General features: G+C 43.3%; 1 long non-coding RNA gene across 1 annotated transcript; it reads left to right on the top strand.

The window, feature by feature from the left end:
* Positions 1-10,389: 10,389 nt before the first annotated feature.
* On the top strand, positions 10,390-11,147 carry LOC139829865 (uncharacterized). The gene is made up of 2 exons (XR_007875696.2): positions 10,390-10,615; positions 10,852-11,147. It is a non-coding gene; the product is annotated as an uncharacterized lncRNA (long non-coding RNA).
* The last annotated feature ends 13,198 nt before the right edge of the window (positions 11,148-24,345 follow it).

Raw genomic sequence — 24,345 nt, 5'->3', positions numbered from 1 at the left:
GATGATTGTTTGCAGAAAACAGTAGAACAAGTATTGCAGTAGATTGTATTTCAGTAAAGAGAATTGGACCGGGGTCCACAGTTCACTAGAGGTGTCTCTCCCATAAGATAAACAGCATGTTGGGTGAACAAATTACAGTTGGCCAATTGACAAATAAAGAGAGCATGACAATGCACATACATATCATGATGAGTATAGTGAGATTTAATTGGGCATTACGACAAAGTACATAGACCGCCATCCAACTGCATCTATGCCTAAAAAGTCCACCTTCAGGTTATCATCCGAACCCCCTCCAGTATTAAGTTGCAAAGCAACAAACAATTGCATTAAGTATGGTGCGTAATGTAATCAACAACTACATCCTTAGACATAGCATCAATGTTTTATCCCTAGTGGCAACAGCACAACACAACCTTAGAACTTTCTCACCGTCCCTGTGTCAATGCAGGCATGAACCCACTATCGAGCATAAGTACTCCCTCTTGGAGTTACAAGCATCTACTTGGCCAGAGCATCTACTAGTAACGGAGAGCATGCAAGATCATAAACAACACATAGATATAACTTTGATAATCAACATAACAAGTATTCTCTATTCATCGGATCCCAACAAACGCAACATATAGAATTACATATAGATGATCTTGATCATGTTAGGCAGCTCACAAGATCCGACAATGATAGCACAATGGGGAGAAGACAACCATCTAGCTACTGCTATGGACCCATAGTCCAGGGGTAGACTACTCACACATCACTCCGGAGGCGACCATGGCGGTGTAGAGTCCTCCGGGAGATGAATCCCCTCTCCGGCAGGGTGCCGGAGGCGATCTCCTGGATCCCCCGAGATGGGATCGGCGGTGGCGGCGTCTCAGTAAGGTTTTCTGTATCGTGGCTCTCGGTACTGGGGGTTTCGTCACGGAGGCTATTTGTAGGCGGAAGGGCAGGTCAGGATGGGGCACGAGGGGCCCACACCCTAGGTCGGCGCGGCCAGGGCTTGGGCCGCGCCGCCCTATGGTGTCGCCACCTCGTGGCCCCACTTCGTCTCCTCTTCGGACTTCTGGAAGCTTCGTGGCAAAATAGGACCCTGGGCGTTGATTTCGTCCAATTCCGAGAATATTTCGTTACTAGGATTTCTGAAACCAAAAACAGCAGAAAACAGCAACTGGCACTTCGGCATCTTGTTAATAGGTTAGTTCCAGAAAATGCACGAATATGACATAAAGTGTGCATAAAACATGTAGATAACATCAATAATGTGGCATGGAACATAAGAAATTATCGATACGTCGGAGACGTATCAGCCCTCCGAGGCTATTATGTAAAGGTTGGTCATTTGACCTTATTGTAATTTTCTTATTCTGTTTTGTAATGAAGGATGTAATTTGATATCAGTTCGGTTATGTGTTCGCGACACACTGATCATGGGATCGTGAACTGTATACATAACAGGGTATTTCGGACAGTTAGTCCGGGGTCCCCACAGAGCTGGTATCAGAGCTATCCTGACTGTAGGAGACCTTAGTTAGCATGGACGTTAGTTAGGAAACAAGTATTTGGGCACAACTATTTACCAAACAAATACCTTCTTTAGTCGGAAGCATAGCTTCTACTCCTCTTATTTCTTCAAAACTTCTAAATTCTTATCTCTCCGCTTTATAAGGATGTTTGAAAATTCTTACTCTATTGTCTCATCCACTTCAAAACCTACATACTGGACGATGACCCGACTCAGACCCGGAGACTCGAAGTTAAAGATGGATCAACCTTTTCGGAAGACTCATGTATCTCCAATAGCAGCTATTGAAGATTGGAGGCCGACTTAGTGTGCACACAAAGGGATAATTAGATCATGTCTTTGGTTTTCACCAAAGTATGTCAGGGAGCTGACCTTGTTCCTTTTTGGACTCGCATTTTTGCAGTCGTCTGGGATCAAGTCCTCAGTTCTTGACTAGTAAATTTTAGGCCAGCTACAAGAAGTTGTCGACTTTGGGAGTACCTCAACAACTACCCCTTCGAAGACCTCACATCCCTGAGATGTTGAGATCAAAAGTTCTACGCAATTTTTGCCTCCACTTCAACATCGACGACTCAACACCAGGCTGCTTCACCACCAACTGCTTCGAGAATCCTTGTTGAAGTCGATATAAGCTAGATGAAGACATCAACATATGTGACCAGCCCCAAACCTATAGGATGGATAGGACAAACTCAATCGCTTCGATTGAGCTACCCCCACGTATTAGGTATCCCTAGATACTTAGAGTGCCTTGTTTGGTGTGCTGATTGCTTGTAGTTCCCTAGTGTGCTGCCTTGAGTGTCTTTTATTTGTTTGTTGTGTGTATGTTTTTCTAGTCTTTCGGCCTGAAAAATACTCTTAGTGTGATAACCTAGCGTAGGAAGCCTCCCTAAGATGTTTTCACCCTCTTCTACCTCGCTGTTAGAATGCTAAACTGCTAGTTACTGGATAGGTTAACGGAAGGCTCCAACTCTAACCCCATTAACAGTTGTATTTTTTTTCAACCGTCAGAAAAACTAACCCAGACCCCTCTATGCGCTAACAACTTTCAAGATCAGCTGAAGCATCTCTACTACGCCAAGAAAGCATAAGCCCCTACCTTCAAAAGTGACTGCACCTCTATGAGAAGACATACTAATTTGGTCTAACCTTGGAGCATAATCGCGCTAACCTCGAGGATATGTTTTTGAAACTACCCTCTAGCATCGTCTAACAAGCTGAGAGAACAAGAGCGTTAAAGCCAAGCTACATCACATGGTTCATCTGGTCCTTATCAAGTGAAGCTCCTGAAGATACCTCAAGACTCAAGATTAGGTGTAGTTTACCCGCTCAATTCTTAGCTAGTATAAGTCAGCACTGACCCTCAAGCTGAAGATTGTCTTCGACGACCTTTGTTGCTGCTTCATATGGATACCAACCAGGCGTTTCATCGACTTACTAACTTACCGTGCGCTATATGGTTTAGTTAACACCGTGTTTACCTATGGAAGCCGTGGTCTACACGTCTCCCCCAAAGATCCTTCAACTGATTACAGAAGATCGACGACCTCTTCAGAAGCCCCAGCCAGAACAACAATGCAGAAGCTCTGAGTTTTTCCAGAAGCCCGATGAAAAATCTTAAGGGTGGAAACTTCGTCTTCCACTAAAAGTTGGAGCTAACCCTAAAATCTTAAACCTTTCTAAAACACCGTTGGAAACGTAGGATTACACTAACCCCTCTTGAAGCCGTGGACTACACAACGCCCTCAGAAGATGTTCGACTCAAGACGAGAGATCAATGACTTCCCCCAAAAAGCGCCCGACAAGACTCCGTGGCCGAAGCTTAGAGTTTTCAAAAACCTCGGTGAACAATTTTAAGGGTGGAAGACTTCGTCTTCCACTAAAATACTAAGCTAACTCTAAAAAGCTTTCAACCCTGCTAAAGCACCGTTGGAGTGCACTAACCCTCCCAGAGTCTTGAACCCCCGCTAGGATCATTACGGCGTTTCAGATCTAACACCTCCATGGAGTAGCCAACCTCTTTCGTGAACCTTTTCCTCGGCAGGAATCCATCATGTCTCCCAGAAGATGAAGCAACGACGTTCTCAACAATGGCACATCTACAGAAGAATGGAGTCTAACTTTAGTTAAACTTTACAACCCCTCTAGTTCTACGCTTAGTAATCTCGGGACGAGATTATTTTAAGGGTGGAAGAGCTGTAACACCCCAACTTTTGCAACCCTGTTTAATTGTCCATAATACAAAAATTAGGGGGAACAAAAAACTTTTTCTATAAACTAATAAGATGAATTGTCTTGATCTGTTTGTTTATATGAATTTCTTTGATCTGCTGGTAGATGAATTGTCTTGATTTGCTTGTTGAGTTTTGTCTTGAGCTACCTCAAAGAACAACACCTCTAGTGGTAAAATCATCCTTGAATTCAAAACATGGGATCATCTACCCCTTAATACATCCTCCTCTCTTACCCTAGTCAAAAACCCTAAGGCATCATAAAGTTGGCTAAGTCCCAAAATCTGTTTAAGGTTCCATTTTGGAACCCCTGGATTAAGCTACCCCTTGCCATCTAAGCCAATGCACTTGGTCCTAGACCTACCTTGTCATGAGTACTTCCCAACCATGTCTTTGCCTTGAACCAAATCCCTCTTATACTCATTTATCCTTGTCTGTTTTGAGGCCAAGTAAAAAATCTGTTTTTGGCAGGCTTAAAAAGTTCAAACTTTGGCAGTTGATATCTAAGCACCCTCAACTGTTTTTGGTGACCTCAATGCAGGGGTCTCATCTATGCAACACCCTCTACAACTTCCACGTCTTGCATGTGCCTTGCTACCCTCACAATTCCTATTTTCACTTGACCTTGCACCCTATCCAGTGTTTCAGCACTAGATCAATTCTTCCTCTTTCACCTCTTGTTTTTATTTTAATCCATGTTTAATCTCCACAAAACCAAGAGTGAAGATGGTAGCTACATTATGTAGCCACCCTCTACCCTTGAGATCACTTCTCCCAAAACATTTTCAGTTGCCAAAAATCCTATTTAAGTTTCTTCTCTAACTCTCACTACAAAACTAATCCTAGATTTATCAAAAGCTTTTTCAATTTATTGTCTCAAACAAAATAGGACATTTGTGTGGTATTTCATATCACCTTATCTCCTCCCAAAAATATTTTCTTTATAACTATTCTCCTTGTTTTGTTTTCTAACCAAATGCATATTTTTGGTACTTAAACCATTTCTTGTTTTTTTAACATGAGAAAATCTACCTTGCTTTCTCAAAAGAGTGGGACATTTTGAACTCCTATTTTCCACATAGTTTCTCTCAACATTTTCAATTCACCTTTAATTTCAAAATTTGCCATAGCCACAAAAGAGATCCCAACCTTATTTGTTGAGCCATTTTTTTATAAAGTAACCTTTGTGCCCTCAACTATACCCCATTTTATTGACACCTAATAATGCTTATGCATCATTGCATGTGACCATGCTCACACCTCCTTTTTCCTCTCTTTATCCATACTTGAGTATCACATATTAAACTCTCCAATTCCTTCTACCTTGATCAAACTTAGCACTACCCTTGCCATCATTAGTAACATCACCTAGAGTATTTCCATAGTCCATTTGAGCATTATGCATGACCATCTAAGGCTTGACACAAGATGTGGCCGGCCATGTTGCTTGTATGGCAATGCTTGCCATTACTTCTCTCTCTCTCTCTCTCTCTCTCTCTCTCTCTCTCCTATCCCACTCTATCTTGGGAAACCACGACCTGCATCCCTACCTGGCTCCCCTACATAGCCCTGCATCACTCCTCCACCTCCCCTTTCTCTTCCCTCTCCCTTTCCCTTCCCAATACCCTAAATGGCATAGGCTTTGACAAAACAACCTAGGGCTGCACTCCTGCACCTCTAACCTTGTCTAGTCCCCTTCCCTGGATTCCTGGACGACTTTAGTGCCTTTCCCTCGTGCCCCAACGTCCCCAACACTTCTGCCCGAGCTTGCCATGAACGTGGTCACCCAGTTTTGGGTAGAGAGCAGCAGGCCATGTTTTCTCCCGAGACTGCGCCATGATGATACCCTGGCATCCCCTTCCCCGATGTGCATGCTCCCGAGGCCGGTGCTACCCATAGCAGCCTCGCTCGTGCTCGCCCCGACGTGAGCACCACGCCATGCCGTGTGCACCGTGTCCACCATGAGCCCGGCCTCGGCTATAAAATCCGCCCGAGCGCCCCAGCCTCTCCCTGTGCCTCACTCCACCTCCCCACCCATCCTCTTCACCTACCGGAGCAAGCCATAGATGCTAGGAGCCGCAGCACGACGGCATGGCCACCCCGTCCGTGGCCACCGTCGGGTGGCGTGGATGACGGCGCTCAACGCCGGCACCCTCTGCCCTCCTGTTCTTTTAACCGCGATCACCATGACCTCCTCGACCAAATCCTCCCCTCCGTTCCGCCCAGGACTTCCGGAGCACGCCGCCGTCAACCTCGTCCGTGAGCTGCTGCGAGGAGGAGGCCTCCAGGAGGAATCGCTGCGGAGAGAGAGGAGGAGCTGGACGCGCTGCTCGGCCGCGTCGACCCTCCGCCACGTCTCCGCCACCACCTGCCGGAGTTCCGCCGTCGACCGCCGTGCCCTGCAGGTAAGCCCCGGCCGCCTCCCCAGGTTTCTTTTCCCGTCCGCCCGCCTGCGCTCGCGTACGAGAGGAGAAAGACGACCCAGGGTCGATCTCCCCGCGCCCAACGTCTGCATGGCCCGACCGGCCACATCGGCCATGCAGGCCTGGCCCACCTGTGCCCTCCCCCTCCCTTCTTTTTCTTTTTCTTCACCTCCCTCACCTGGAAACCATCCTGGGCCAGCCCAAAACTCCACCCGCATGGCCCAGTAAATTCCCGCCCAGTGAAATTCGTTTAAAAATGAAAAATGACACATAAAAATAGAACCAGTAACTGTGTGTTGTTTTGCTAATAACTTAGTTTGGCATGTCTGATCGAGGTGATTCAAATTGCAGTAGAACCAGTAAGAAAATATATTTCCAATTCCACTGACCTCAGATTCGTAGGATTTTTGTACGATTTTTAATGAATTAAACATGATCACTGTATTCTGATTAGTATTTCAAATTCCTAAATTCATAGGATTAATATTTTTGAATGAATCCAATTGGGTTAGTCTTTTTTTAGTACTAGCTATCCAATAAAAATATTGTTAGTCTCTGTTCATGCAAATTTGTTACTGTTATTAAGGTGTATGTGCGACGTGGATTGTTGAACCAAAACTCTTTGGCTTATTTTAAAACCTTTGCCCACTCTTTTATTTAAAAGTGGTCAACCCATGTTTTATTCTTGAAAAACAAAACCTCTGCACCTTAAACTTGTTCCAATGTTTTGTTGGAGTATTCAAAATAGTGTGGCATATTGTTTACTTCCTTTTATTGGGAGTGTTTTGCAAACAAAATAAAATAAGAAGAGTGATTTCCCGCTTTTCCAAAAATGTTTGAAAATTTAATGTGAATGTTTTTGAGGCCAAACTAATGCACTTGTCCTCTTAATGATGTTATCTACCAGGGGATATTTGGTTTATACCAAGGTGATAACCGAGAGAAGCATTTGCTAAGTTGTGAAGCTCTCATACCTTTACTAGGTAAATAAAATGGGTTTTCTTTTAGTTGCTTTGTAGTAACTATAAGTTCTTTGTATGTTAGCTCTTAGTTGAATGGTTAAATTATGATTGTTGCATGTTTGTTATGTTTGGTGCAATGTGTTGATTGTGTTCCTTTTTATATTTTCCGGCGATAGATGCGAACAATTTCAGAGAAGTAGAAGAAGTGGATCGAACAAGGATTCTATTATATTGTTGGAATTCTTATTTGACGGAGTTGAAGAAGTCCAGGGACAAATAAGCCAACCAAGGCAAGCCATTTACTTTGATCCCTTGTTACTATCTTATTGTTATGATCTCTTCTTCTTTTGGCATCTTGCTCTTTGCGTACCTCGGGTTTATTTAGTTCTTCCCTCTTACATACTTACCCCCAAGTGTGTAAGACTTACTTTGACACTCACATGCTCACCCCCAAGCATGGGAGTCCCCGAATTGTCCACTCTTGACACCACTACCTTAGTTAAAAGGGTTTGCTATCATGAACTTGTTGATCTTGAAATTATCTCCATACATGCTTACTTCAAGTATGTGTGTTGCCTTGATACCTTCACACGCCCCTCGGTGGTATGAGGGCTATCTTCATGCTATCGGTTGTCTTAGTCCTACACATAAAACTTTAGGTTGGGAAAACCCTCAAGGTTTTGCCTTGTTGTAAAAGTTTTTGGAAAAACCTTGGGAAGATGAGGTCTTGCCCATGTGTAACTTTTAAATGAAAGGTTTAAAAAAGGGAGTAACATGGTGGATATGATGAAAAGGCTATAATGGTAACTTGGTTTTTGGAAAAACAACACATGGTTCTATGTATTCGCCCGGAACAACCAACCCGCGCAACCATGGCTACCCCAAAGTGGGCACGGGCTTAACTTGATGTTTGTTCTTCTTAGCATGAGGCACCGCACAACTATACAAGGGTACGGTTACCCCCGAGTCCGGGTTGTCGAGGTTGGGACAATAGTATAACGGGAGGCCTTCGGGGCTGACCCGTCCGGAAGACAGTATGGGTCTCCTGGCTTGGCGGTGGAGCCACGCTCAAAAGGAGGTGAGCTGCCACGGTGCCGGGGAGGTACATACTCCATAGGGTAGGACCTCGTGTTAAGTCGAATGGGCGAAAGGTTATGTCCGGGTATCCGTCGTGGCATACGTCGTTATGCGGGGATGATGCCCACACAATAGGTATCCGGATAGTTGTGGCGAAAGTGTGCAAACTCTGCAGAGTCAAATCTATTCGAATAGCCGCGTCCGCGGTCATGGACAGTTGGGATGGCCGTTACTTAGCTGTGTTGAGTTTTGTTTTAGAAAGGCTTTACAAAGAAAAGAAAGTGGTTTTTGGGAATACCGGAACGGTACGGGAAAGTGGTGGTGACCATGTGAAGATGGTTGGAAAACAAAAATGGGCTTACCCTTCCTAGTGTTTTATGTTGTAGTTCCTCTTTTGAAGTATCTTCTTCAATATAGATATAGAGATGTCTTAGATAAATTCTTGAAGTGTCCCCTTTGATCGAGAAGTTGGGATGCTATCTCCACCCAAAAACATCTCTTCTCTTCTACATGCTATATCCACAAGAGAAACTACTTCTCTTCTTCATGCTATATCCACAAGAGAAACTGATTCTCTTCCACATATTGTATCCACAAGAGAAACTATTCTTCCTCTCTTGTCTTATTTAGTTAGAAGTGTTATCACCTTCTTGATGGTTTGCGAGTACAATTCCAATGTACTCACGGCTTTGTCCCTGGCTATTTACTTGGCCAGACTTGAAGGAGTTCGACAGATGAAGAAGGAGTTGACGACGTCTATGCGAGCTAGGAACGTCTTCCCAATCAGTTGCCTGTAGGGTTAAAGCAGATTCTTTGGGCTCTGCGCTGCTGAAGTGATTCCGCGACTCTGATGATTAGATTAGGCCCTCCGAGGCTATTATGTAAAGGTTGGTCATTTGACTTTATTGTAATTTTCTTATTCCGTTTTGTAATGAAGGATGTAATTTGATATCAGTTCGGTTATGTGTTCGCGACACACTGATCATGGGATCGTGAACTGTATACATAACAGGGTATTTCGGACAGTTAGTCCGGGGTCCCCACACTCCTGACATTGAACATGTTTTTATTGGCCCATCTGTAAAAAGCACCTGCAATGCGATGTAATTTCCGGATGTGCTCAGAGGTGATATCCATAGCCATATTCGTGCACATTTAACCGCGTCGTCAAACTTCTCTCTGGTCATCAGTATCCATCTAGCACTGAAAGAATGCCCCGCCTTAGTGAGAACTGAGACAGTGGGACACACAAGGAAGGAAGATCACATTTTGCGATTGCAAATAATGCAAGTCATTACACGTTTGATTCGGCAACCTGCCAATGTTTCTTTCGCCATTTTTTGAATATTCATAGGGATACGGAAAAGATTGGATTGCTATCAATCTTGTTATTCTTTTTTGGCAAAGCGACCAAACAAAAATGAAAACAAGGTAATTAGATGGATCGAGTCGGGCGAACGAACATACAAACATACTCGAGCGCTTTATGATTCCCAAGTTAACGAGCACGCATCCAGGTGCTATATATGGTTTTGCATACGTGCAAATTGCCAATTGGCGGTGATATATTTTCTAGCTACAAAAGTCTGCTACTACATCAAATTTCGTTGATGTCGAAGCAAATCAAATCGTTGCAAGACAGAAGTGGTCGAGATAAATAGCAAATCAGGCGAGATTCGGTCACGACAAGCAGATTGAATCTATTGAAACCGACCGGCTTGCTTTCTATGGGAAAGGAGGAATCCATCCCTAGCAGCTTTAATTCTTTTTTATGCGAAAAGTCACAATATATTATCTGCAGTAACATATAGCAGTATCATGCATATATAATACACTATATGAAACCACCTCCATTGCATGGTATCTTGTAGTTTTCTTCTATTTATTGATTTATAGAATCTCAATGCTATGATACAAGATTTATTTGACATTTATTTTCTAGTTGTACATGTCATGATACAATATCTACCTATGATCTCACTCATTACTAATTGTAGTGACACATTAGTAGCTTTTTTACATACATTTAATGCATGATATTATCTATGAAACCTTTATTGTGGCTAGTCTTAATTAGAATTGATCCCTAGCGGTGTATGGACTATCAAATCGTATCCCATTAATGCACGGGATCGAAAATATAAATGAGCGTGATTTCAAAGATATGTGTTTAATTGGATTGCACGCTTTTCCTTACTTCTTTGCCGATGTACCTCACGTTGATCGTTGGGTATATATTACCTCTGACTGTTTCTCAGAAAACCTGCCCTGCTCCAAACTAGGACCAAACAAGGCTGCCTAGTAATTTCTCCATGGACCAGTATAGGAACCGCCGCTTCCATCATACATCGATCATACTTTCAGTGCTTCTTCTCACGTGCTTCGCTACACATGTGCAGTGTAAGTTGCAGATTTGTAGACCTATTTTGATGCTTCACCTGACTTGTCTTTGCAGCACTAATGTTTGATGAACAAGCCGTTAATCTCACATGCTATGCATGATTTTCATACATTTCTTGACAAGTGTACGTTTATGGCTTTTTCTGAGTGAGATTGTGTATTTGTTTGTGTGTATGTTGTATGAACTAGTTAGTTTATAAACATAGACTAATACGAATATCAATTTTTTTTCACAGGCAGAATATTGGAAGACGTGGGAAGCGTTAAGATCCATTTACCCGGACTGTGTAGGGGTGATAAGGGATGCCTGACCCCACCACATTGCCTCTTCTGTTGTCCGTTTAATAGCCAGTGCTATTTTTCAGAAGAAGAGTGCACGACTGAATGTCCCAAGTATTCTCCCCTAGATCCAGTGGTGGCGTCGAGTACTCGTGCACTGCCGCCTCCCGTCTAAGCTCTAGCAAATATATTGCATGATCTGCGGATGGATAATTCCTTCTGGTAATAAAAATGTCATGATGTTTGTGTATCATGATCGAGTTGAGAATAGAGGTATATAGTTATATACATTCATTATGTGATGACCTGAACTTGTACTGGCGGAGAAAATCCTTGCACCGATACAAGCCTCCCTCTCCAAGCAGCACGTAATTAATTAGGACGTCAAATAGTGTGCGGTACTATTTGTTGTGTGCCAATCGATACCGTATATTATTTTCCTTTTTTTTTTTAGGCCGGGCATGTACATAAATGAAGATCAGATTTGTGCTGGGAATTACTACGTAGTGCACTTAAAGGAGATCTAAAAATCGGAAAATACACAGCGGGATTTAAATATAGCTTTAGCATCACTTTCATGCCTTCATGGGTGCCGGACCTCCCAGCTTGACGTTGACGTGCACGAACCCGAACTCCACATTGCTGCGTCGGAAACCCAGCTCGACATTGCCGTTGTCTCGCTGTTCTGTCGACCTTGCCGGAACTCCGTCCATTTGTGCTGCACCAAGGTACGGAATGACGATCATACATGCATGCAAGTTTTTCCTCTTCTAAATTCATTGATCAAGTCGAGTTGTGTAGCTCGCAAATAAATTTGCTTGTTTTTCTTCCGCCTTCTTTATTCTTTTTTACTTTAATTTCTTGAAAATAAGTTTGCTTGTTCTTGATGCGTGATGCCCAGCACTTGTTTGTGGTAATTCTTGGAAGCAGCATAATGTTGCTCGTTGTGTTGTTGCTCCACTGATTCAGATTTTTATGTCAATACCTTCGTGGGCAACGCGGTATTGATGGTAACTCCTTCACCGCCAAGGACAATCATTCTTATGAAACTCTTATTTCTAGCGTTAGATTTTATAATAAAAATATTCAATAAATACTATACCTAATATACATGGCCATTTTTAATATATATCCCGCTGTAACACATGAGCAATTTTCCTAATAATAAGAAAAGGAAAGGAGGATTCCACGCACTACGATAAGCCAATTGGACCAGTCAGAAAACAAAAGAAAAATGAAAGAGAAGTTTGCATCAGTCAAGAAATTTTATATGAACATCACGTGGAGCACTACAATTCTATATGTTTGTTTCTACAATGTATACTACGGAATACAAAAGATGGGACATATATTTCGCAAAAAAAAAAGATAGAACATAGATCGGGACGATCGATACACGCGCTATTAGACAGATCCATCAAACAGAATCATTAACTTGGTGTCTTATACCCTAGCGCAATCAAACATGGCTACTCGATGGTTTGTAAGCATCAAATTAGTCGATTTGGCATTCTCCGTGAGATAAGAAAATGTTCCACATTTCAAGGGCACAAGCAAACAAACCAAGCAGTTCACAAATTGACGTAAAACATAATATAGCCTTATGACAAGTTTGCATGAATGACCACGATCATCAAGACCGTTTTGTGCCGGGCTGACAATTTTTTGTCCATCTCTATATCGAGAATTCAGTCGTGACATGACAAAACGCCACATGTCTAATGTGCCATCGATTACTAGGGAATGAATGTTGATACAGTGACTCGCCCTGACTCGAAATAATCTTATCGTCGTCACATGACACAACGCCGCGTGTCTAATGTGCCAATGATTACTAGGGAATGAATATCAATATAGTTACTCGCAATGACCCGAAATATTCTTATCACCACTAAAAATGAGATCAAATATTTAATATTTTATTTCACGAGAATTACTTATTATTTGTTGACCCGTTGCAACGCACGGGTTTTCTGCTAGTAATCATGTAAGGAACCATACGCATCACACATATATTGAGAATACCCAACGATTTGTGTATGTAGTAGTCTTTTGCATCTGTTTGGGCCGCCTGAAAGGTTTGATGAGATGATCGACTCACGGCCCAATGAAGAGGATACCCAATAATTTGTGTTCGTAGGTGTATGTACAATATTGGAGATTGCTAGCTTTGGTGATTAATGTTGGATTATTAGGCAATTTCCGTGTGAGTTTAATTACCGAAAGCAATATTACAGATGCACAAGCATACTTAACCACACACATCAGACTAAGCACATGCATCAGATCTGAACATGGAACAAGTAGCAGTGCAAGGTAGGAGAGGAGAAGCACGTACATCGCGACCGGGAAGGTCGCACCAGCAGCAGCAGCACCACCACCATGGGTGTTGTTGATGTTGCCCATGGTGTAGTTGGATCTGTCGATGAAGCAGCCGGATCGTCGAAGAAGAAGACGAACAGTAGCGAGCAGTCGCGCCGAGACGCTCCCCAAAAACCTTCCTTATCGCCCGTCTCCCGGTGTAGGATCTCAACGGACGGAGTTTCGGAGGCCTGCTCTCCCGGACGGCTGTGCACGCAGTCGCCGGGATGGGGAAGACTAGAGAGTAGCACAGCCAAAGAAACTTCGCGAGAGAGATGGACTAGAGAGTTCTGAGAGCTATATGTTTCTCTAGATCTGATCTGTCTCCTTGTATAGCCTGGGAAGCCGACCCGACCCGACCGCGTTGACACGCGTAGGAAGCCAGGGACACGCGGCGAACATGCACATGCAGGTCGACACGTACCCAACACAGTTGGTGCACCAAGCAAAAATTTAGGCTTCCTTGAGTGTGTCTCGAACTCGAACTCGAACTCGAGTCACGAAACGCGACGTGCGTGCGTGACGTGCCGTGCCAAGGCGGGGCGGGCGGAGGAGGAGGAGTGCGCGAGGGCTCCTTCTATTCTCACTCACTTGGAATGACTAGAACAGCAGCCCTTATATACCACTCCAACTCTCTCCCAACTAGCAATGTGGGACTAAACTTTGTCCCCCAAGGCTGTCCCAAGCTGCCAACGTGATGGGCCTTGAGATTTCAGGAATTGTAGACTATATGGGCTGCCTTACTGGGCTGCAGCCCATCTACATTCAACAATTCCCCACCAGATATCATATGCACATCAGATGACACATTAGTTCCATTTACTGTTTTATATACCTACACTTCAGTGGAGACTGTTAAGTTGAACTTCCACCTAGGCAAGGTGCTACGCTTGACTACAACTGAACAATGGACTATGCCTTGATTTGTCAGTCTTTGTGCAGCAAGTTTCGCTCAATGCCGGCACGGTACTAGGCTATAATAACCTTCCCCTCGGGTGGAGCTTATAAGTCATACTCCTCGGCCTTTCATGAGCTTACTAGAGATTCACCCAAATCTCCCACACTATGACCAATAGTGTCACTCGTATAGGTGTGTTCTTCAAAGATCGCCCTGTAGGACAGCGTCTTCGCTCATCAAGAGCCGCTCAGAACACATTAAGACATTGTCAACCTGCCTTACAGTAGCTATGAGAGAATTGCATCTGCAGCGGAGTGGGAGTATAAAATTTTCTCTCAACTCAGTTACTCCGGTTTGTTTTCCCAGGTCCTAGTTCACGGAATTTCCGATCACATAGGTTGGGTTACCCCCTCGACAACTCAAGTGGGTCTCAAACCCATCTCCCTCGATGCAAGGTCTATCATATTTCTTGATAGTGATTTTGTGAAAGGATCTGCCAGATTTTTAGCACTTTGGACATAATCCAATGCTATCACTCCGGAGTTCTTCAATTTTCTGACAGACTTCAATCTCCTCTTGATATGTTTGGAACTTTTCATATTATCCTTAGAACTTTTCACTTTGATAATCACAGTTTGATTATCACAGTTCATGAGGATGGCCGGTATTGGTTTTTCAACCATAGGCAAGTCCATCAAGAGCTCACGAAGCCATTCCGCTTCGACAGTAGCTGTATCTAATGCAGTGAGTTCTGCTTCCATAGTTGACCTCGTTAAGATGGTCTGCTTGCAAGACTTCCAGGAAACAGCGCCACCACCAAGAGTGAAAACATATCCACTTGTGGCCTTCATTTTAGCATCAGAAATCCAATTGGAATCACTATACCCTTCAAGTCCTCCTGGATACCCGGTATAATGAATTCCATAACTCATGGTTCCCTTTAGATAGCGCATCACTCTCTCAAGAGCATGCCAATGATCATCTCCCGGGTTGGCCACAAACCGGCTAAGTTTGCACACAACAAACGAGATATCAGGACTCGTAGCGCAAGCTAAATACAAGAGTGAACCAATGATTTGAGAGTATTTCAATTGATCTCTAGTTGCCTTTTCATTCTTTCGAAGCAAGACACTAGGATCATAAGGTGTGAGAGAAGATTTGCAATCAGCATAGCCAAATCTGCTCAACACCTTCTCAACATAATGAGATTGCACAAGAGTAATCCCATTATTCTCGTCTCTCAATAACTTGATGTTCAATATAACATCAGCTTCTCCAAGATCTTTCATCTCGAAACACTGAGATAAGAAGGTCTTTACCTCCTCAATCACTTTGAGACTTGTCCCAAAAATTAGTATGTCATCCACATACAAGCATAGGACAACTCCCTCACCCCCACCATGGCGGTAGTACATGTAGGGATTCGTTGCATAGAAAACAAAAAAATTCCTACCGCGAGAACGCAATCCAAGCCAAGATGCAATCTAGAAGACGGGAGCCATGAGGGGATGAACAAGACTAACCCTTGAAGATTTCCAAAGCCTACAAGATGAGGCTCTTGTTGCTGCGGTAGACGATCACTTGCCGCTTTCAAAAGCGCGTAGAAGATCTTGACGGTGCCACAATCGGGCAGCACCTCCGTACTCGGTCACACGTTCGGTGTTGATGAAGACGACGTCCTTCTCCCCGTTCCAGCGGGCAGCGGAAGTAGTAGCTCCTCCTTGAATCCGGCAGCACGACGGCGTGGTGGCGGTGGCGATGGAGATCTCCGGCGGAGCTTCGCTAAGCGTTGCGGGAGAGGTGGAGGAGATGGGGCGGCTAGGGTTTGGGAGAGGGGGTGGCCGGCCACTATGGGGTGCGGCCAGCTATAGCTTTGTGGTGGCCGGCCCCCTCCCCTTGGCCCTCATTATATAGGTGGAACACCCAAGAGTTGGTCTACAAGTCTTCGAATAAGACCCCAAACCAAAACCTTCCATATGACATGAAACCTACCCAAGGTGGGATTCCCACTTGAGGTGGGATTCCCACCTTTCCTTGGGAGGGGGTGGCCGGCCACCTTGGTGGAATCCACCTGGGACTCCACCCCTCTAGGGTTGGCCGGCCATGGGTGGTGGAGTCCCTTCGGGACTCCGCCTTCCAAAGTGATTTCTTCCGGACTTTTCTAGAACCTTCCATAAATGCACCGGATCATTTTCAAACTTATAAAATGACTTCCTATATATGAATCTTATTCTCCGGACCATTTTGGAACTCCTCGTGATGTCCGGGATCCCATCCGAGACTTCGAACAATACTTCAAACTCCATTCCATATTCAAGTTCTACTAATACGACATCAAACCTTAAGTGTGTCACCCTACGGTTCGCGAACTATGTAGACATGGTTGAGAACTCTCTCCGACCAATAACCAATAGCGGGATCTAGAGATCCATAATGGCTCCCACATATTCAACGATGACTTAGTGATCGAATGAACCATTCACATACGATACCAATTCCCTTTGTCACGCGATATTTTACTTGTCCGAGGTTTGATCATCGGTATCTCCCTATACCTTGTTCAACCTCGTCTCCTGACAAGTACTCTTTACTCGTACCGTGGTATGTAGTCTCTTATGAACTTATTCATATGCTTGCAAGCTAATTAGACGACATTCCACCGAGAGGGCCCAGAGTATATCTATCCGTCATCGGGATGGACAAATCCCACTGTTGATCCATATGCCTCAACTCATACTTTCCGGATACTTAATCCCACCTTTATAACCACCCATTTACGCAGTGGCGTTTGATGTAATCAAAGTACCTTTCCGGTATAAGTGATTTACATGATCTCATGGTCGAAAGGACTAGGTAACTATGTATCGAAAGCTTATAGCAAATAACTTAATGACGTGATCTTATGCTACGCTTAATTGGGTGTGTCCATTACATCATTCATATAATGATATAACCTTGTTATTAATAACATCCAATGTTCATGATTATGAAACTAATCATCTATTAATCAACAAGCTAGTTAAGAGGCTTACTAGGGACTCATTGTTGTTTACATAACACACATGTATCAATGTTTCGGTTAATACAATTATAGCATGGTATATAAACATTTATCATAAACATAAAGATATATAATAGCCACTTTTAATATTGCCTCTTGGGCATATCTCCAACAGTCTCCCACTTGCACTAGAGTCAATAATCTAGATTACATTGTAAGGTACCTAACACCCATGGCATTCTGGTGTTGGTCATGCTTTGCCCTAGGGAGAGCTTTAGTCAACGGATCTGCTACATTTAGATCAGTGTGTACTTTGCAAATCTTTACTTCTCCATCTTCGATGTACTCGCGAATCGAATGATAACGCAGCATGCTTCAGCCTCTTGTGTGACCTTGGTTCTTGTGCATTGGCGATGGCACCCATGTTATCACAGTAGATGACTAGGGGGTACAATGCACTAGGAACCACACCGAGCTCTACAATGAACCTCTTCATCCATACCGCTTCTGATGAAGCCTCTGAAGCCGCTATGTACTCCGATTCTGTTGAAGACTTCGCCACCGTGCACTGCTTCGAGCTTGCCCAGCTAACTGCAGCACCATTCAATATAAACACGTACCCAGACTATGACTTAGAGTCATCAGGATCAGTGTTCCAACTTGCATCGTTGTAACTTGTTACAACGAGCTCTTGGTCACCTCCATAACAAAGAAACATATCCTTAGTTCTTTTCAAGTACTTCAGGATATTCTTGACCGCTGTCCAGTGTTCCATTCCTGGATCACTTTGATATCTGCTAGTCAAACTAACAGCATGTGCTATATCCGGTCTAGTACATAGCATGGCATACATGATAGAGCCTACTGCCGAGGCATAGGGGATCTGACTCATCCTTTCTCTTTCTTCTGCCGTAGCTGGACCTTGAGTCTTACTCAAGACCTTGCCTGGTAACATAGGTAAGAATCCTTTCTTACTTTCGTCCATTCTAAACTTCTTTAGAATCTTGTCCAGGTATGTACTCTGTGATAGCCCTATTAGACGTCTTGATCTATCTCTATAAATCTTGATGCCTAATATATATGATGCTTCACCAAGGTCTTTCATTGAAAAACTATTATTCAAATAACCTTTTACACTGCTTAATAGTTCTATATCATTCCCAATCAATAATATGTCATCTACATACAATATCAGGAATGCTACAGAGCTCCCACTCACTTTCTTGTAAATACAGGCCTCTCCATGACACTGTATAAACCCGAAGTCTTTGATCACCTTATCAAAGCGTCGGTTCCAACTTCTCGATGCTTGCTTCAGTCCATAAATCGAACGCTGAAGTTTGCATACTTTGTCAGCATTTTTAGGATCGACAAAACCTTTGGGTTGTACCATATACAACTCTTCCTCAATGTCTCCATTAAGGAACGCCGTTTTGACATCCATCTGCCAAATCTCATAATCGAAAAATGCAGCTATTGCTAACAAAATCCTCACAGATTTTAGCTTCGCTACAGGTGAGAAAGTCTCATCGTAGTCAACACCTTGAATTTGTCGGAAACCCTTTGCGACAAGTCGAGCTTTATAGACGGTAATATTACCATCAGCATCTGTTTTTTCTCTTGAAGATCCATTTATTCTCGACAGCCTTGCGGCTATCGGGTAAGTCTACCAAAGTCCACACTTTGTTATCATACATGGATCCCATTTCGGATTTCATGGCTTCTTGCCATTTGTTGGAATCTGGGCTCATCATCGCTTCTTCATACATCGCAGGGTCTTCATCATTGTTGTCCACAATCATGACATTTAGACAAGGATCATACCAATCAGGAGTGGCACGTTCCCTTGTCGATCTGCGAGGTTCAGTAGCTATCTCGTTTGAAGTTTCATGATCATTATCATTAGCTTCCTCTGTTGCCGATGTAGGCGGCACAGGAACATCTTCCGGTACTGCACTACTCTGATCAATGAGTGAACATTCATCAATCTCATCGAGTTCTACTTTTCTTCCAGTCACTTCTTTAGTGAGAAATTCTTTCTCAAGAAAGGTTCCGTTCTTAGCAACAAAGATCTTGCCTTCGGATCTATGATAGAAAGTGTACCCTATAGTTTACTTAGGGTATCCTATGAAGACGCATTTCTCCGCTTTGGGTTCTAGCTTGTCCGGTTGTAACTTTTTTACATAGGCTTCGCAACCCCAAACTTTAAGGAACGACAGCTTAGGTTTCTTATTAAACCATAATTCATACGGTGTCGTTTCAACAGATTTTGATGGTGCTCTATTTAAAGTGAATGCGGCTGTCTCTAATGCATAACTCCAAATATGATAACGGCAAATCAGTAAGAGACATCATAGAACGAACCATATCTAAGAGAGTTCGATTACGACGTTCGGACACACCGTTTCGTTGTGGTGTTCCCGGCGGTGTCAATTGTGAAAGTATTCCGCATTTCTTTAAATGCATGCCAAACTCATAACTCAGATATTCTCCTCCACGATCAGATCGTAGAAATTCAATCTTCTTGTTACGTTGATTTTCTACTTCACTTTGGAATTCCTTAAACTTCTCGAAAGTTTCGGATTTATGTTTCATGAAATAGATATACCCATATCTACTCAAATCATCTGTGAAGGTTAGAACATAACGATAACCACCTCGCGAAGCTACACTCATTGGTCCGCACACATCGGTATGTATGATTTCCAATAAGTCTGTAGCTCGCTCCATAATACCAGAGAATGGAGTCTTAGTCATTTTTCCCATTAGACATGCTTCGCATCTATCAAGTGACTCAAAGTCAAGTGATTCAAGTAATCCATCGGTATGGAGTTTCTTCATGCGTTTCACTTATGAACAAGACGACAGTGCCATATATAAGTAGAATTATCATTCAATTTAATTCGCTTAGCATTAATGTTATGAATATGTGTATCACTACTATCGAAATCTAACAGAAATAAACCATTCTTTTCAGGTGCTCGACCATAAAAGATATTATTCATAAAAATAGAACAACTATTATTCTCAGACTTGAATGAATAACCGTCTTGCATTAAACAAGATCCAGATATAATGTTCATGCTCAACGCGGGTAAAAAATAACAATTATTGAGGTTTAAAACTAATCCCAAAGGTAGATGTAGAGGAAGTGTGCCGACAGCAATCACATCGACTTTGGATCCATTTCCAACGCGCATCGTCACTTCATCCTTCAATAGTCTTCGTTTATTCTTGATGTCTACGTTCCCCCTCCTTTCCTGTAGACAGTGTTGGGCCTCCAAGAGCAGAGGTTTGTAGAACAGCAGCAAGTTTTCCCTTAAGTGGATCACCCAAGGTTTATCGAACTCAGGGAGGAAGAGGTCAAAGATATCCCTCTCATGCAACCCTGCAACCACAAAGCAAGAAGTCTCTTGTGTCCCCAACACACCTAATAGGTGCACTAGTTCGGCGAAGAGATAGTGAAATACAGGTGGTATGAATATATATGAGCAGTAGCAACGGTGCCAGAAAATAGCTTGCGGGCGTGTAGTTGATGGTGGTAGTATTGCAGCAGTAGTAACACAGTAAAATAGTAAACAAGCAGCGATAGCAGTATTTAGGAACAAGTCCTAGGGATTAGACTTTCACTAGTGGACACTCTCAACATTGATCACATAACAGAATAGATAAATGCATACTCTACACTTTTGTTGGATGATGAACACATTGCGTAGGATTACACGAACCCTCAATGCCGGAGTTAACAAGCTCCACAATTAATGTTCATATTTTAGTAACCTTATAGTGTAAGATAGATCAAAAGACTAAACCAAGTACTAACATAGCATGCACACTGTCACCTTCATGCATATGTAGGAGGAATAGATCACATCAATACTATCATAGCAATAGTTAACTTCGCAATCTACAAGAGATCATGATCATAGCATAAACCAAGTACTAACACGGATGCACACACTGTCACCATTACATCGTGCAGGAGGAATAGACTACTTTAATAACATTGCTAGAGTAGCACATAGATAAATTGTGATACAAACACATTGCAATCATAAAGAGATATAAATAAGCACCTCACTATGCCATTCAACAGTGAATAAGTATTCTGTGAAATATAGCCTAAGAGACCCACACGGTGCACACACTGTCACCTTTACACACGTGGGACAAGGAGTCTCCGGAGATCACATAAGTAAAACTCACTTGACTAGCATAATGACATCTAGATTACAAGCATCATCATATGAATCTCAATCATGTAAAGAAGCTCATGAGATTATTGTATTGAAGCACATATGAGAGAGATGAACCACATAGCTACCGGTACAGCCCCGAGCCTCGATGGAGAACTACTCCCTCCTCATGGAAGACAGCAGCGGTGATGAAGATGGCGGTGGAGATGGCAGCGGTGTCGATGGAGAAGCCTTCCGGGGGCACTTCCCCGTTCCGGCGGCGTGCCGGAACAGAGACTCCTGTCCCCCAGATCTTGGCTTCGCGATGGCGGCGGCTCTGGAAGGTTTCTGTGGGTTTCGTCGAACGCATCAGGGTTTTCGCGACGGAGGCTTTATATAGGCGAAGAGGCGGCGCAGGAGGGCTTCTGGGGGGCCCACACCATAGGGCGGCGCGGCCCCCCCTCTGGCCGCGCCAGGGTGTGGTGTGGGGCCCCCAGGGCTCCCCTCTGGCGGCTCTCGGGTGTTATTGATGGTTCCGGGAAAAATAGGAACCTGGGCGTTGATTTCGTCCGATTCCGAGAATATTTCGTTACTAGGATTTCTGAAACCAAAAACAGCAGAAAAAAGCAACTGGCACTTCGGCATCTTGTTAATAGGTTAGTTCCAGAAAATGCACGAATATGACATAAAGTGTGCATAAGACATGTAGATAACATCAATAATGTGGCATGGAACATAAGAAATTATCGATACGTTGGAGACGTATCAGCATCCCCAAGCTTAGTTCTGCTCGTCTCGAGCAGGTAAAACGATAACACAGATAATTTCTGGAGTGACATGCCATCATAACCTTGATCATACTATTTGTAAAGCATATGTAGTGAATGCAGCGATCAAAATAATGTATATGACATGAGTAAACAAGTGAATCATAAAGCAAAGACTTTTCATGAATAGCACTTCAAGACAAGCATCAATAAGTCTTGCATAAGAGTTAACTCATAAAGCAATAATTCATAGTAAAGGTATTGAAGCAACACAAAGGAAGATTAAGTTTCAGCGGTTGCTTTCAACTTATAACATGTATATCTCATGGATATTGTCAACATAGAGTAATATAATAAGTGCAATATGCAAGTATGTAGGAATCAATGCACAGTTCACACAAGTGTTTGCTTCTTGAGGTGGAGAGAAATAGGTGAACTGACTCAACAATGAAAGTAAAAGAATGGTCCTCCATAGAGGAAAAGCATCGATTGCTATATTTGTGCTAGAGCTTTGATTTTGAAAACATGAAACAATTTTGTCAACGGTAGTAATAAAGCATATGTATCATGTAAATTATATCTTACAAGTTGCAAGCCTCATGCATAGTATACTAATAGTGCCCGCACCTTGTCCTAATTAGCTTGGACTACCGGATCATCACAATGCACATGTTTTAACCAAGTGTCACAAAGGGGTACCTGTATGCCGCCTGTACAAAGGTCTAAGGAGAAAGCTCGCATTGGATTTCTCGCTATTGATTATTCTCAACTTAGACATCCATACCGGGACAACATAGACAATAGATAATGGACTCCTCTTTTATGCATAAGCATGTAACAACAATTAATAATTTTCTCATATGAGATAGAGGATATATGTCCAAAACTGAAACTTCCACCATGGATCATGGCTTTAGTTAGCGGCCCAATGTTCTTCTCTAACAATATGCATGCTTAACCATAAGGTGGTAGATCTCTCTTACTTCAGACAAGACGAACATGCATAGCAACTCACATGATATTCAACAAAGAATAGTTGATGGCGTCCCCAGTAAACATGTTTATCGCACAACAAGCAACTTAATAAGAGATAAAGTGCATAAGTACATATTCAATACCACAATAGTTTTTAAGCTATTTGTCCCATGAGCTATATATTGCAAAGGTGAATGATGGAATTTTAAAGGTAGCACTCAAGCAATTTACTTTGGAATGGCGGAGAAATACCATGTAGTAGGTAGGTATGGTGGACACAAATGGCATAGTGGTTGGCTCAAGTATTTTGGATGCATGAGAAGTAATCCCTCTCGATACAAGGTTTAGGCTAGCAAGGCTTATTTGAAACAAACACAAGGATGAACCGGTGCAGAAAAACTCACATAAAAGACATATTGAAAACATTATAAAACTCTACACCGTCTTCCTTGTTGTTCAAACTCAATACTAGAAATTATCTAGACCTTAGAGAAACCAAATATGCAAACCAAATTTTAGCATGCTCTATGTATTTCTTCATTAACGGGTGCAAAGCATATGATGCAAGAGCTTAATCATGAGCACAACAATTGCCAAGTATCACATTACCCAAGACATTTATAGCAATTACTACATGTTGTCGTGGTATCGTCACGGCATATGCCATAGGGTGGCTAATCGAAGTGGTTCCTGAGAGATCTCACGGCGGTATCCGGATGCGGGTATGGGGACGAGCGACACGGCGACGTACCCAGGTTCGAGGCCCTCCGATGGAGGTAAAACCTCTACTCCTGCTAGAGTGTATATGATGATCACACAATACAATGGTGCTCCTAGAGCTGTGTCCGGCTGCCCCTGGGAGGCTAAGGGAGACGATGGTCTCTCTCACAGGGCAGCTCTAAGGGTAGAATGAAGTGAGAATGGTCGATCGATCCCCTGCACGAGAGGGGGTAGTGCGGCTTATATAGGCACCGGCACTTTACATAAAAGACCCTATAGTCTACTGGCCGGCTTGGCCGGCTTCGGCTTCCGCTCCTTCCCGAGGCAGTGACATCAGGAGCCGTTGAGGCCTCATGGCCTGTCCCATCCGGCTGCCACGGTCAGCGGTATGGAGAGGAGATGTCCCTGTCGCCGTCAGCCACTGTAGCTAGTACGGCTCGTCGTAGACCATGATGGCCTGTCCGGCGCGTGGCACTATTGCTCTACAGTGCCCCGCGCCTTACGGAAGATGAAGTCATCGTGGACTTTGGGAACCCGGATCACCAACCCGGTTC

The sequence above is a fragment of the Lolium perenne genome, chromosome 3 (genome assembly GCF_019359855.2).
Source record: "Lolium perenne isolate Kyuss_39 chromosome 3, Kyuss_2.0, whole genome shotgun sequence".
NCBI classification, from domain to species: Eukaryota; Viridiplantae; Streptophyta; class Magnoliopsida; order Poales; family Poaceae; genus Lolium; species Lolium perenne.
The sequence above is the reverse complement of the archived record's forward strand: the minus strand, read 5'-3'. Positions and strand labels throughout refer to the sequence as shown.